Source organism: Pristis pectinata, chromosome 40 (genome assembly GCF_009764475.1).
Source record: "Pristis pectinata isolate sPriPec2 chromosome 40, sPriPec2.1.pri, whole genome shotgun sequence".
NCBI lineage: Eukaryota > Metazoa > Chordata > Chondrichthyes > Rhinopristiformes > Pristidae > Pristis > Pristis pectinata.
Genome location: NC_067443.1, coordinates 7,670,748 through 7,684,725, shown reverse-complemented (window position 1 = coordinate 7,684,725; position 13,978 = coordinate 7,670,748). Strand labels below are relative to the sequence as shown.

At 48.3% G+C, this 13,978-nt stretch overlaps 1 protein-coding gene across 2 annotated transcripts in view; it reads right to left on the bottom strand.

Annotated features, from left to right (window-relative positions):
- Positions 1-13,057, bottom strand: part of LOC127587444 (zinc finger protein 687-like) — a 39,939-nt gene extending 26,882 nt beyond the window's left edge. The window contains exons 1-2 of one of the 2 annotated variants that reach the window (XM_052045766.1): positions 12,925-13,057; positions 9,323-9,425 (exon numbers count right to left, since the gene is read on the bottom strand). The gene's annotated coding sequence lies outside the window, so the exon portion shown is untranslated. Of the gene's footprint in view, positions 1-9,322; positions 9,426-12,681; positions 12,771-12,924 lie in introns of those variants that run through there. The other variant, XM_052045765.1, reaches the window with a different exon arrangement.
- Positions 13,058-13,978: the final 921 nt, after the last annotated feature.

Genomic DNA, 13,978 nt, shown 5'->3' with positions numbered 1-13,978 from the left:
AAACAATGTCTGAGATCGGAGGTACAAATTAATTGAAATGAAACACCAGAGGAAATGTCACAGCAAAGAGACAATGTTGAAAGTTTCAGTCACCTCAGGGCAGACAGGATCACATTAAATTGTTGAATGAGACCACAATCTCAAAAAAAACAACTGGGGATCCAAGAAGCAGTGAGCACCCAGAAGGATGGGCAGTGTGAAGATGTATGCAGGGAACACGCTGGCAAGTTCAAGAGGGGAATCATCTTAGGGAGAATGTTTGAAGAATTGTCACTACAAGTCAAGTCAGCTAGAAAAGGAGACTATTTAAAAAAAGCTATACAAACTCCCTCACTAGCCATCAAAAAATATTCAGCATTTACAGAGCAATTTAACCACTGCCACAACATTTTCCAAACTACCTGTGTTGTACTTCCAGTGCCAATCAATAGCACTTCTATTACCCGAGGGGCTGCTCCTTTAATACAAAAGGACGGAGAAATTCAAGTTCAAAAGCTCACTGCAACACATTGCAAGTGCTCACCGAGGACCTGCTGCCATTCAACCAATCCTATTCCTGGACGTTTCCCCAATTGCAGGAAGAGTACTGCCTGGACTGTGAGGCATCAGTTCAGTGTCCAGGTTGGGCACGGTTCAAACTTTGCTTTATAAAGTTTACAGGAGCCTTCAGGCAGACAGAGCCGTGGCAAGGGCTTGAGGTATGGCTGGCTCACAGCAGGCAATATTGCTTCTAGACCAGAGGACCCATCAAGGGGTAGGATTGGTCAAATCGCAACAGGTACAGTCACCAAGGTTACTGTGGTAGGTCAACATGTGGGTGTAGCAACAATTCATGCCCATATCCCTAATTACAAGTGACAATGCTTTAAAGGTCACTTATTAACTGCTGGGATGTCTAGAGATCTCAGTCTGTCACTCTCAACCGGTTCCCTTACACACAGCCGTAATGTTAACATGAGAGAATGAGAAATGGAGTGTGCAGGATTGGCAAATTCAAAAGGAACAAGAGGGGGGAGTTCAGAGAGGTAATGACTTTGATTTTCTGAATAAGAAAGTGGAAGATCAAGGCAAGAGCACTGGCACAAAATGATAAACTACAAGGCCAAGTACTGCAGCCTTGAACTCCGTGTGGAATGAGTGGAGTACCAAGACTTCAAAAGCATTCCTTGAGAAACTGCACATTACTTTAACCCACAAAGCAGTGGCTCAGCTCAGTAAAGACATGGAGGAGCAGCCCACCTCAGCACTTCCAGGTGTACTGCTCCAGAGACTTGAGCCCAGAGTGCAGGCAGACGCATGTGCTTCAGTCAGAGGTATGGTCTTTATGAAAGGAGAGGAGGTTGTTGAGGGAGGTTTGTAAAATCATGGCAAGTCTAGAAATAGCAGAGGGAAACTGTTCCCATTGGCAGGAGGGACAATACCAGTGGGCATGCATTTAAGGAGAGAGGGGGTAGGTTCAGAACAGATGTGAGAGGTACATATTTTTTTACTCAGAGAGTGGTGGATGCCAGGAATGCATTGCCTGATAAGGTAGTGGAAGCAAGTTCATTGGGAGCTTTTAAGAGGGGCTTGGATGGGCACATGAACGAGCGGTAAATAGAGGAATATGGGCATTGTCGGCTATGTCGGCACAACATTGTGGGCCAAAGGGCCTGTTCTGTGCTGTACTGGTCCATGTTCTAAGAACCAGAAATGCAAGCTGTGGTTAGTCCCTGGAATGCACTCCCAGTAGGGGCAGTACAGATTCAGTCTCACAATTCCAAAGGAGAAGTGAATAAGAACTGGCCGGGCTATGGGGAGAGGGCAAGGAGTGGGACCATGGATTGCTCTGCTGTAGACTCAGTGAGCTAAATAGGCTCCTTCATGCTGTAACCTTCCTTATAAATTCTATGAGGTGGTTTCTGGATGTCTCCAGTCCTGGCCCCTTTGGTGTCCATTATTCTGGCACCCTCAGGTGTACCTTGCTCCAACATGAACCCCTCTCTCTCCTCCAAGATTAAAAAGTACCCCCTTTTGACCAAACTTTTGGTGATCTGCTCTGGTACCTTGCCGTCAATATTTTGCTACCCTTTGTTTGATCGTGCTCCCACTGAGCACTCAAGGGCAGGTCAATGCATTTGGGGCATTGCACAAGTGTGACTTCCCTGGTCCCTTTCACCAGTGCATCTAAATCATTCACCGATAAAATAAGATATCTTTATTAGTCACATGTACATTGAAACACAGTGAAATGCATCATTTGCGTAGAGTGTTCTGGGGGCAGCCCGCAAGTGTCGCCACGTTTCCGGCGCCAATATAGAATGCCCACAACTCCCTAACCTGTACGCCTTTGGAATGTAGGAGGAAACTGGAGCATTCGGAGGAAATCCATGCAGACATGGGGAGAACGTACAAACTCCTCACGGACAGTGGCGGATATTGAACCCGGGTCTCTGGCATTGTAACAGCATCATGCTAACCGCTGCGCTACTGTGCCTGCCCAAGTGTGGCCGTGTGGGATCTTGCTGTTCTCATAATGGATAATGTATTTTCACAGCAGCAAATTGGCCAAGCAATAGATCAGCATGTAAAATCTCAGAGGCCTCCTTTGGAAGCCTTTCCCACTCTGGAGATAAGATTTCCAAGAATACTGAGAAGCTGATCTTCATTACACACTGGAATACACAGAGGAAACACTAGACCATCCTTCTCTTCGAGTAAAGTGAATGCGAGGCAGCTGGAAACCCCCCCAAAACAAAACCATCACCTTTCATTCCCATGGGTGTAACAGGGCAGAAACCTCCCAAGCACAGAATGGAACAACAATCAGCACGGGCAGGTGCTGTGATTGTTGTAGTTAGACTGCACAGAAATGGGCCCTTCAGCCCACTAAGTGCACTAACCCATTTTCACCAATCCCCCACATTCCCATCAACTCTCCCCCAATTCTACCAGTCATTGAGTGAACACTTGAGTACAGGAGTTGGGATGTCACTGTACAGCTCTGTAAGACAATGGTAAGGCCATATTTGGAGCACTGTGTGCAGTTCTGCTCACACTGCTATAGGAAGGATGTCACTAAACTGGAAAAGGCTCAAAAAAGATTCACGAAGATATTACCAGGACTGGAGGGCTTGGAGAGACTGGACAGGCTGGGACTGTTTTCTCTGGAGCGAAGGAGGCAGAGGGATGACCATAGATGTTTATAAAATCATGAGGGGTAAAGATAACGCGAATAGCCACAGTCTTTTCCCTAGGGTAGGGAAGTCCAAAACTATAGGAATTAGGTTTAAAGTGAAAGATTTAAAAGGGACCCGAGGGGCAACTTCTTCCACACAGAGGGTGGTGGGTATGTGGAACAAACTGCAAGGTTGGAGGCAAGTACATTAACAACATTTAAAAGACATTTGGACATTTAAGCTATTAGACAGTTGGATAGATTTTTGCATAGTAGAGGAATCAAGGGTTATGGGGGAAAGGCAGGTAGATGGAGCCGTCCACGGCCAGATCAGCCGTGACCTTATTGAGTGGCGGAACAGGCTCGACGGGCCAGATGGCCTCCTCTTGCTCCTATTTCTTATGTTCTTATCTACACAGATAGAAAAAGTTTAGCAGGATATGGGCCAAGGGCAGGCAAATGGGACTGACTGAGTTCAACAACTTGGTCAGCATGGACGAGTTGGGCTGAAGGGCCTGTTTCTGTGCTGTACAACTCTATGTCTCATCTACACGCTAGGAGAAATGGACAGTGTCCTATTAAGATAAGACAAGATATCTTTATTAGTCACATGTACATCGAAACACACAGTGAAATGCATCTTTTGCGTAGTGTTCTGGGGGCAGCCTGCAAGTGTCGCCACGCTTCCAGCGCCAACATATGTCTTTGGAATGTGGGAGGAAACCGGAGCACCCAGAGGAAGCCCACGCAGACACAGGGAGAACGTACAAACTCCTTACAGACAGCGGCCAGAATTGAACCCGGGTCGCTGGCGCTGGAATAGCTTCACGCTAACTGCTACACTACCATGCCTGGGCATCTTTCAGATGTAGGGAGAAACTGAAACATTCAGGGGAAACCCATGTGGTGACAGGGAGAAGGTACAAACTCTACTCCGACGGCGCTGGAGGGGGTTGGAGCAGCGTGGTAGCGGCAGCTCTACTGTGTTGCCATGTGTGAAAGCATCTCTATGGAAGTGTGATGAAACACCCTCAGCCACAGCTCTAGATCGTGAATAAACAAAATACACCCAAAGGAAGGAACAGTAGTTTTTAAACAGGGATTGTCCAGCACTTACAGAACAAAACAACATCTATGCCAGCAATCATGCTCCTTGTGAGATACGCCCAAGCCTAAAGGCCTATACAGCCAACCAGTTACTCAGCAACACATCATGACATGTGTTGCATCAGTGCATTATATATCTGTGCCAGCCTTGGCACTCAAAATGAAGCTGGTTTTGCCATTGTATAAAACTGATGATAGCTGACCTTACATCTCTGATGGTTATTTCCACAAGCACCACTTGACAACTAGCGAGAACGTGTCGTACAAAGCACCAATGGAAAAGGGTTAGAAGAAATCAGGGGACCAGTGGTCGAGGGTGACAACACTATCATGGCCCCTGCCTTCTGAAGCAAACCATAAACCCTGGCATAATACTTGCTGTGAGCATGTTATTTTGGAGATTAAACAGCAGCATAGTCACATCTAACAGCCAGTGGACTAGAAGCAGTTATAGGGCACACTCAGTCAGTACACAGGATCCCTCTCTGCACTCATGCTGCCCGCTTTCTCTGGGCTACAAACAGGACGGTGGCTTCCACTGAGAGCGCTCGCATTCAGAGACTGCCCTGTACACCCGAGAGCAACAGCTCACACAAGCCAGGAAAGAAACGGCCACTACGTTTCTCTGCTTCACACAGCTGCAAGCATGATAGACGTGGGTAGCAGGACAAGTCCCATGTAAACATGGATCAGAGAACACAAGACAAATTGGCATCAAACCTGGTTACCTTCCCCCACCCAACCAACCCCCTCCCACATTAACGAGTACAAATGTCTGCAGCTAAAGCAATCCCATTGTACTTTCCACTGTATCGGACAGTGCCAAAGGATTCACAGACAATAAGTAGCTCCAAAGTGTGGCTGCCATTGCAATATTCTAAAGGCAGTAGCCAAATTGGGCACAGCAAGTCCCACAAACATGATAATGATCCACAAATTATCTTCTTCATTGCAGTGTGAACATTGGCCTGAACTTCAGGGATAAATGCTCCACCTTTCTTCAATATTGCACCCCTTACACCCCCCCCACCCCCAAACAGCAGACAGACCACTTTATTGTCTCGTATGCAACACTGGAGAGTCAGCCTATGTTTTGCATTGTTTCTGAAGTGGGACCCACCAAGCTGTGCTGGCACTGCACACATCCACTGATGGGTTTGATCCCCTATGGCTCTGCATCAGCAGATCTCCAAGTCCCACTCCAGAACTGTGCATGTAGCCTCCAGGCTGACTCATCCAGTGCAGTACTGAGGGAGCCCTGCATTGTTGGAGGTACTGCTGCGTGAGGCATTAAGCCGGGCCTCTGCCTGTCCTCTTAGGTGCTACAAGAGATCCCACAGCAGAGTTCAGTCCCACAATTTGCTTGTGGGAACTTCCCATAAACAAATTGGCTCCTGCATTTCCCAGACTGTATTGAAGTATCTTACTTCAAGAGTATTTAAGTATTTGCAAAGTTTTTACCAAGATCCCAAGGTGATGAAAAGTGCCATGTAAAATAGAAATACCTTCTTTTCAAATGGAGACAGCAGGTGGGAAGACAAACAGCTCACCAACCACCCCCACTCTCAGGGCTGGAGCAAGGGGCAAAAGGAGGAAAGGAACAGTAATCTAACATCCGCTGAAAAACAAACAGTCTGCTGGAGGAATTTAGCAGGTCGAGCAGCATCGGTGCACGGGAAAGGAATGGTCGACGTTTCGGGTCGACACCCTGCATCAGGATCAGACAAGGGTGATTTCACCTTCTTGAAGCCCTGGAAATGCGCACAGACACCAGCTGTGATGCCCCTGCAGCCAAGCAGCCTGACGACTCCCAGTCTGGGCTCGAGAGGTTTCTTGGGCCAGCAACTGGAGCCCCAATCACAAACCAACACACATTCAGGCAAACGGCACCTTCCAGCCCAAAGTTGGGGCGGCTGCCTCTACCCCAGTCAGCACCCAGTTAATTATCTAACCAGCCACGGGACGGAGGTCCACACATTCTGTTATCCATACTTACTGATGCAGGAGTAGGCCACGTGTGTGGCAAAGCTCACAGTTCATCAGTTCTGTGCTCCGAGCTCGGCTCGACTTGAAGATGCTGGCCAGAGGCCAGAGTCCAGAGTCAGTTTGGAGTCACTCTGGCTTAAATAGTTAAGTACACATGCCTCAAAGACACTAAAAATTCTCCAAGGCCAAATGAAGAGGCAAAAAAACTGTCTGTACCTGACGTAGTCTAATTAACATTCTCTTTTCAAGTGAAGCAGAGGACTCTCCATAATACTCATCACACCAGGCCACATTTCCCCTTGCTTAAATCAAAGTGCAACTTGTTTTGTGAGGATTAAGCAGAATCTGCTCTCACAATTACTTCAGCTCAGACAGCACCTTTAACATGGCACATAGCACAAGGTGGTTCACGTGAATGTTGTCCAAGGAAACCGGAGCTGCAGACACAAGAGATATCGCGCTGGATGACTAAAAGGCTGAGTCACTGAGAGATAGACTTCAGGGAGCATCTGATAGAAGGGGGTTAAGAGGGGAATTCCAGGACTTGTGCCTTCACATTGAAGACAGAGGAGTAATTAAATAATCTGCTGAGCTGGAGACCAGAATTGTATGAACGCCAAGCTCTCACGGGATAACAGGGGCTGAAGGCTGTTGCTGGGTAGAATAGGGAGAGGCCTTAGAATGAGAAAGGTGATCCTGGAACAGTGAAGTTAGCTTAGGTGACCAGTGCAAATTAGGAGACAGGAGCAGAAGAATTTTGAACATAGAACAGTAGAGCACAGGAACAGACCCTTCAGCCCACCATGTCTGTGCCGAACACGATGCCAAATTAAACTAATCATTTCTCCCTGCACATGATCCACATCCCTCCATTCCCTGCATATTCACATCTGTATCTAAAAGCCTCCTGAATGCCACTATCATATCTGCTTCCACTAACACCCCTGGCAGCGCATTTAAAGGACCCACCACTCTGTACAAAAGCTTGCCCCACACATCCCTTTTAAACTCTCCCCCTCTCACCATACAGCTATGCCCTTTAGAGTTCGACCTTGGGAAAAAGATCCTGACCGTCTACCCTATCCATGCCTCACATAATTTTAAAAACCTCTATCAGGTCTCCCCTCAGCCTCCGACCCTCCAGAGAAAACAACCCAAGATTTTCCAACCTCTCCCTAGAGCTGATAATCCAGGCAGTATCCTGGTAAACCTCCTCTGAACCTGCTCCAGAGCAGCTGAAGTTTTAGGTTTTTCCTGCTAACACACAGTCCTGTGCACCATAAAATACACAAAATTCAATACAATGCGTCTCCTGCACAGTTTACACCAATGTACCACGTTTACTACTTCTAAGCACATTCTGAAATCCTTCAGTTTTTGTCACATATAGATGGTGGCCAGCATTGTGCACATTCAGGTCCAGGTTCTGGTATCTAGAGTGGCTAATGAAAAATGTAAACAGATGAACAGGTAACTGTGGCACACTGCATTAAGGGAGGGTCTCAGCAACAGTGATTACAGAAAAAAAAACTTTGCCGATGAGGGGAAAAGGGGTATGTTTCTCACGCATACACCACCAACTTCAAGGACCAATTAATGCTGGGCTTGCCGGCAATGTCCAGATCCCAAAAATTAATTTAAAGATGCAGCATATGCCTTCTACATACACTAAACGCACAGATTCGTATCCGAATCTGCCAAATAGCACAGGTACAAGGGAACACAAGATTTCGTGGAGAGAGCCAGATGAGAGGGAGAGGAGACATCAAACGAGCAGCACTTTCCCTTCCGCCCCCAACGCTTCCTCTTTCAGGGTTAGTTGACTGCATCTGCGCTATGGTTTCTGTGTCAACCACACTTTGAACGTGGCCTTCTAACTCAGCTCCATGGTGCAGCACGTCAGATTAAACCGAGATGCCCAGGAATCGCGGAACATACATCTCCATGGTTTCCCTTCTGCCTCTGGGTCCTTCAGCTAGCAGCGCCTCACAAATTCAAGGCTGAAATATCTAATACTAGAAGGCATGCATTTAAAGGGAGAGGGAACAAGTTCAAAGGAGACGTGCGGGGCAAGTGGTGGGTGCCTGGAATGTGCTGCCGGGGTGGTAGTGGAAGTAGATACGACAGAGGGGTTTAAGAGGGTCTTAGGTAGGCACATGAACGTGCAGGGAATGGAGGGATATGGACCATGTGCAGGCAGAAGGGATTAGTTTAGTTAGGCGTTTAATTACTAATTTACCAACATGGTGGGTGAAGGGCCTGTTCCTGTGCTGTTCTATGTTCTAATCGTGGCATCAGCCCCATGTTTGCTTATGTGGGTGGCTTAGAGGGTTCAGCCTACAGCTCTCAAGCAAAAGAGCATGGCCCCACTGCAACAGTGGACAAGCATCCTTCAGGTGGGATGTTCGACTGAGACAATCCCAGGTAGATGTAAAAGGTACCATGTGTCCCTTATTGGAAGAAGAGCGGGGGAGCTCTCCCCAGCATCCTGGGCTCAGTAATTATCACACAGTCAATATCAGTAAGACATGTTACACGAGAAAATAGGACCAGGAGTAAGCTATCAGGCTCTTCAAGCCTGCTCTGCCACTTAACATCATCATGGCTGATCTATGCTGGCCCAGCTCCTGTACACTTCTCCATACCCTTCTAATCCAGAACCCATCAAATATTCAACGTTTCTAATGACTCATCTTCCACCACCCACCAGGCTAGACAATTCCAGAGATTCACTTCCCTCAGTGAGAAGAAATTTCTACGTAATCTGCTGCTTGTTGCTGTCTGCAAAGTGGCCACCTCGTTAAAAGGCAACCATACTCAAGGCTCCACAGATCACACAGTTGTAACTTTCACTTGGTCCCATTCCCCCTGCCCCATTCAACTTTTCCCTGTGAAATCTTCACATCACATTTTACAAACTTTCGTGCACCTCCTAGCCCTGCCATGCCCAAAATATAAAGAGTGCTTAAATGGAATTTAAAAGAGACAGCAGATTCCCTCAACCATGACCTTAAAAGTATCTGTGGAGTTCAGAGATAAAGCAAGTCAGGTTGTACACAACTGGAAGAATACCTGTAGTGAAATTGCAGGGGCAGGATGGTGCAGGAGGCTGGAAAGGAACAAGACACACTCAAGTCCATAGGCGACACATCCCTCGACTCTACTCTAGCTGCACCTGGAACATAATGGAGAAACATCAGTGAAATTAAAGTGAAATGCAAGCTACCCTCACCACTGCCCTGCCACCAGTCTCCTTCATGACGAACACAAACCATGCTGTGATGGCTGTGCAATTCAGTAGCACTTTGCAAACCCCAGAGTGCTTTACAACTGGTGAGGTGCTTTACAACCTCAACAAGCAACTATAAGATGGTAAAGAAAGATACCACGTTAGATTTCTCATATTTCCTTATGACATAGGAGGCCATTCTGCCCATCACATTAATCCCAGCTCTCAGAGCAATCCCTCCCCAACCTGTAACCTACTCTTCCACACGCTCATGAACTGCCCTTGTTTCTCCTGCCACACTGGGGATAATTTACAGTAGTTAATGAGGCCACCAACCAGTTGATCCATGGGATGCGGAAGGAAACCCATGTGGCCATGGGGAGAGCTTGTAAACTCTGCACAAGCATCAGCTGAGATCGGCATCGAAGCCTGGGTTGCTGGAGCTGCGAGATTGCTACTCTCCCTGCAGTGTCATTGTCCCATCATAAACAGCTGTCACCAACAGCCCCGAACTGCGTGACCGTTCCTTGCAAGGATAAGATGAGAAGAGTGCACTCCATGCCTTCATTCAGAAACAACTCGCATCTGAACTCCCACTCCAAGTCTGCAGAAAAAGCCCATTTGCTGCACGGCTTGGTCGGGGTGGGGTGGTGGGGGGGGGGGTGCGGGAATGCCTTTTGGATGCAGCCTTAAGCCAAGGCCCTGATGGCTAGTTCAGGTGAGCTGTAAGTGATCCCACGATGCTACTGACCTGACCACCCCCACCAAAGAGGAGCTATCTCAAAAGATGGCATGAAGTTTGCAGCATAAAATAGGCCACAGATTTGGACCCCAAGATCCTCCGTACATCTCATCACCCTCTGGGTAAAGCAGATTCTTCCAAATTCCCTGATGAATTTAGGTGACTATCTTGCATTTATGGCCCCTAGTTTTGACCTCACCCACAAGCAAAAGAATCCTCTCTTAATCTGGCTCATCAAACCACTTGAGAATATTAATGATTTCTCTTCTGCCACCTCACATTCTGGAAATCCATTTAGCATTTTCAGAGAGAGTTCTGCCTTCTCAGCTCAGATAACATCCCTGTAAATTTGTGGATTCTGCATTCCTTCCACAGTCCTGATACTAACTGAACACCAATTGCACTCTATTTGTAAAAAACCTCGAAACTCCTTCAACCGAGCTGTTTCTGTGGAATAAATCACCCTTCTCCTCGAGGAAGCCTACAGAAGGTTGGATATACAGCTAAGCTCGACTAAGTTCTCCTGTGGTCTGTACAGCCATTACGAGTGTACAAACCTCAAACAATTCACCCATCTAACGAGCTTCCCACAGTCAGTCACAGTGCATGGAAACAGGTCCTTTGGCCCACCCTGTCTATGCAAGCCATCAAAGTATCTATCCATAATAATCCCAATATCCAGCACTCAGCCTGTAGTTGTCTATGCCTTGGCATTTCCAGTACATATCCAAATACTTGTTAAATGTAATAAGAGTATCTGCCTCCACCAGCCCCTCAGGCAGCAAGGTTCAGGTTTTAAACACCTTCTGGATGAACAAAAAATCCTCAAATCCCCTCCGAATTTTCTACCCCTTACCATAAACCCATGTCCTCTCACTCTCTACCCCATCTAACCCCTCAGTTTTTTTTAAATGCTTCAATCCAGATCCACCTCAGCTTCCTCTGATCCAGGGAGAACAAACCCAGCCCATCCAGTCTCTCCTCATAGCTGAGGCACTGCATCCCAAGCAACGCCCTGGTGAATCTCCACTGCACCTTCTCTGGTCAGTTAGACTCATACTCAGTCTGCAATCAAAAGTCCCACTGCCAGGACTTGAGACATCGTTGGGCTGCAGGAGGTTACAGAGGTATGGAAGGGGAGAGGTGATGTAGGGATGAAGGAGAAGCAATGTAAAATCCTGTTGTTTACAGACAAAAGTTCACCAAACTTTTTCTTAATTTTGTTACATCACAATCTGAAAACCCATTCAACAAATCTACATAAGCTCTACATTCACAGTTCTCTTAAAATACTTATAATTTTTTTTTAAATTCCTTCTTCCTCCTACAACCCACAGCACCAAGAACAAGGCTCCCAACCCCCAATCCCTTCCCTCCCAGACCCACCAATGTCACACCACCTTGTACCACTTCCACACCTCTCCATCTCTTCCAGCAGGTCCACCAAACCATTTGACACAAGGTGCACATGAGGACTGGGATTTTGTGGGGGCGCAGGGGAAGGTGTGGGGGGGGGGTGGTGGTGAAGGCAGCCATTAAGAACGGTCAATTGGCAGGAAGTCATAGGGACAAGCTGGGGAGTCAACCGTGCACCATCACAAACTCCTGAACCACGGTCACTCCAGCTGGGTGACTGCAAACCATCACTGCCAACTCACAGATGGAGCCAAGACCAGAAGAACACAGAAGAATTAGGCCATTCAGCCCACTGAACCTGCTCCACCATTCTATCATGGCTGATTTTTTCCAAACCCATTCTCCTGCCTTCTCCCTGTATCCCTTAACCCCCTTTACCAATCTAGAACCCATCAATCTCTGCCTTAAATACAACCAATGACTTGGCCTCCACAGATGAATTCCCCCGGCTGAAGAACTTCCTCCTCCATTCTAAAAGGGACGTGCCTTTACTCTGAGGCCGTGCCCTCAGATCCTGGACTCTCCTACCGATGGAGACATCCTCCCCACATCCACTCTATCCAGGCCTCTCCGTATCTGGTAGGTTTCGATGAGATCCCACCACCACCACCCGCCCCAATCCTTCTGAGCTCCATCCAGAGCCGTCAAACGCTCCTCGCAGGGCATCCCCGGGATCATTCTCGCGAACCTCCTCCGGACCAGCACGTCCATCCCTTTGGCACGGATGGGTGGTGGGTCGCCCATGGGTGGTGGGACGCCCCAGAAGGACACAAGACCCTGGGACCCGCAGGCAGATGGGACACTTAGCCACATCCTCCCCCTTCTTTGCTTGCTTACTCCTTATTTTTTGTTTTGCTGCCCAGGCTGCTGCTCCCCCTGCCCAGATCCTTGGTGATCACCAAGCTGAGAAGCCACCTAGGCCTGAGGCTTGCAGTCAGGTGACTCCCTGGCCCTGAGGCCTGCTCACAGCCTAAAGAAAGCTTCAAGAGCACCAGCAGCCCATCCCCATTCGCGGATGCACAGGTAAACACATTAAACTTTAACCTGGGATACTTCTCTTCAACCACTTTTCTCCATCTTTTTTTTCCTCCCAGGCGCTTCCTGTTTATTTAAAAATATAAATTTCACCCCCCCCCCCTCCCTCCTCCAGCACCCAGGCTCGGGAGGCCGGCCGCTTTCTGGCCGCTCATTGGCCCCGCCGCCCGCCCGTCACCTCGCTCCGCCCGCAGCCGCCCGCCCCATTGGCCGGCCGCCACGTGACCGCGGCCGGCGGCCCCGCCCACCCACCTGCCGTAGTCAAGGAAGTTTTTGGCTTTTGCTCCGACTTTCCTTCCATGGGTGGCCGGCGCGTTTGCCTGCCTCGCCCCTGCGTTATTAAATCCGTCTTTGGCGGCGAAAGTAGGTGATGGTTCTTCTTCCCCCCGCGTAGTTAATTCCAGTCAGAATTACTAAATGTATTCTCCGGCGTTGGAGATCCTTCTTCAAGGACGCAGAGGAGTTTTATGTCCAAAATCCCGCCCCAATACCCAATGGCGCCAACTGATTGGCTGCGCTGGATGTCAGCCAGATGGCCGTTCTCCACTTGGGTCTCTCTGATTGGCTGAGCCCCGAGCCCATCACTCACCTAGCAACCCGCTAACTCCCGAAATTCCGGCAATCTGCCCTTATTGGCACCGTCCCGGAGTTGCATTAATCGTATTTGTACTCGATCTCTCATCATCAGCCCCGAAAAAAGAGACCTTTCAAATTCTTCCCTCCCCCAATGATGCTTGTCGTTGCTCATCCCGCCCACAGATGAGGGCAATACTCCACTCCGATTGGTCCACAGGCACTTTCCGACCTGTCAATTACTTGTCCAGGGCACCCCGGAGGTAGTGGGAGCCCAGCTGAACCTGTTGGTCAGAGGGTTTGGGGAGGTGGTATTGGGCATGGATCCAAGTCCAATGCAGTCACTGTTGACTGATCTGTCTTCTATTTGAAATAAATACCCTTTCTTTTTGCATTCTGCAGGGGTATCAAAAATAGGGCATAGGCTGAAGGTGAGAGGAAGGAATTTTTAAGGGGATCTGAGGGGTAAGTTCACTCAGAGAGTGATTGCTATCTGGAACACGCTGTCAGAGAAAGTGGTGGAATCAGATAAAATGACTGCGTTTAAGAGCAAAATACGAACTGCTGGAGGAACTCACTGGGTCAGACAGCATCTGTTTCTGCTGTAACTCCATCTACAAGTTTGTGGATGCCACCAGCGTAGTGGGCCGAATCTCGAATAACGATGTCGGAGTGCAGGAAGGAGAGGGAGAGAGCCTAATGACGTGATGTCATGACAACAACCTTCCTCTCA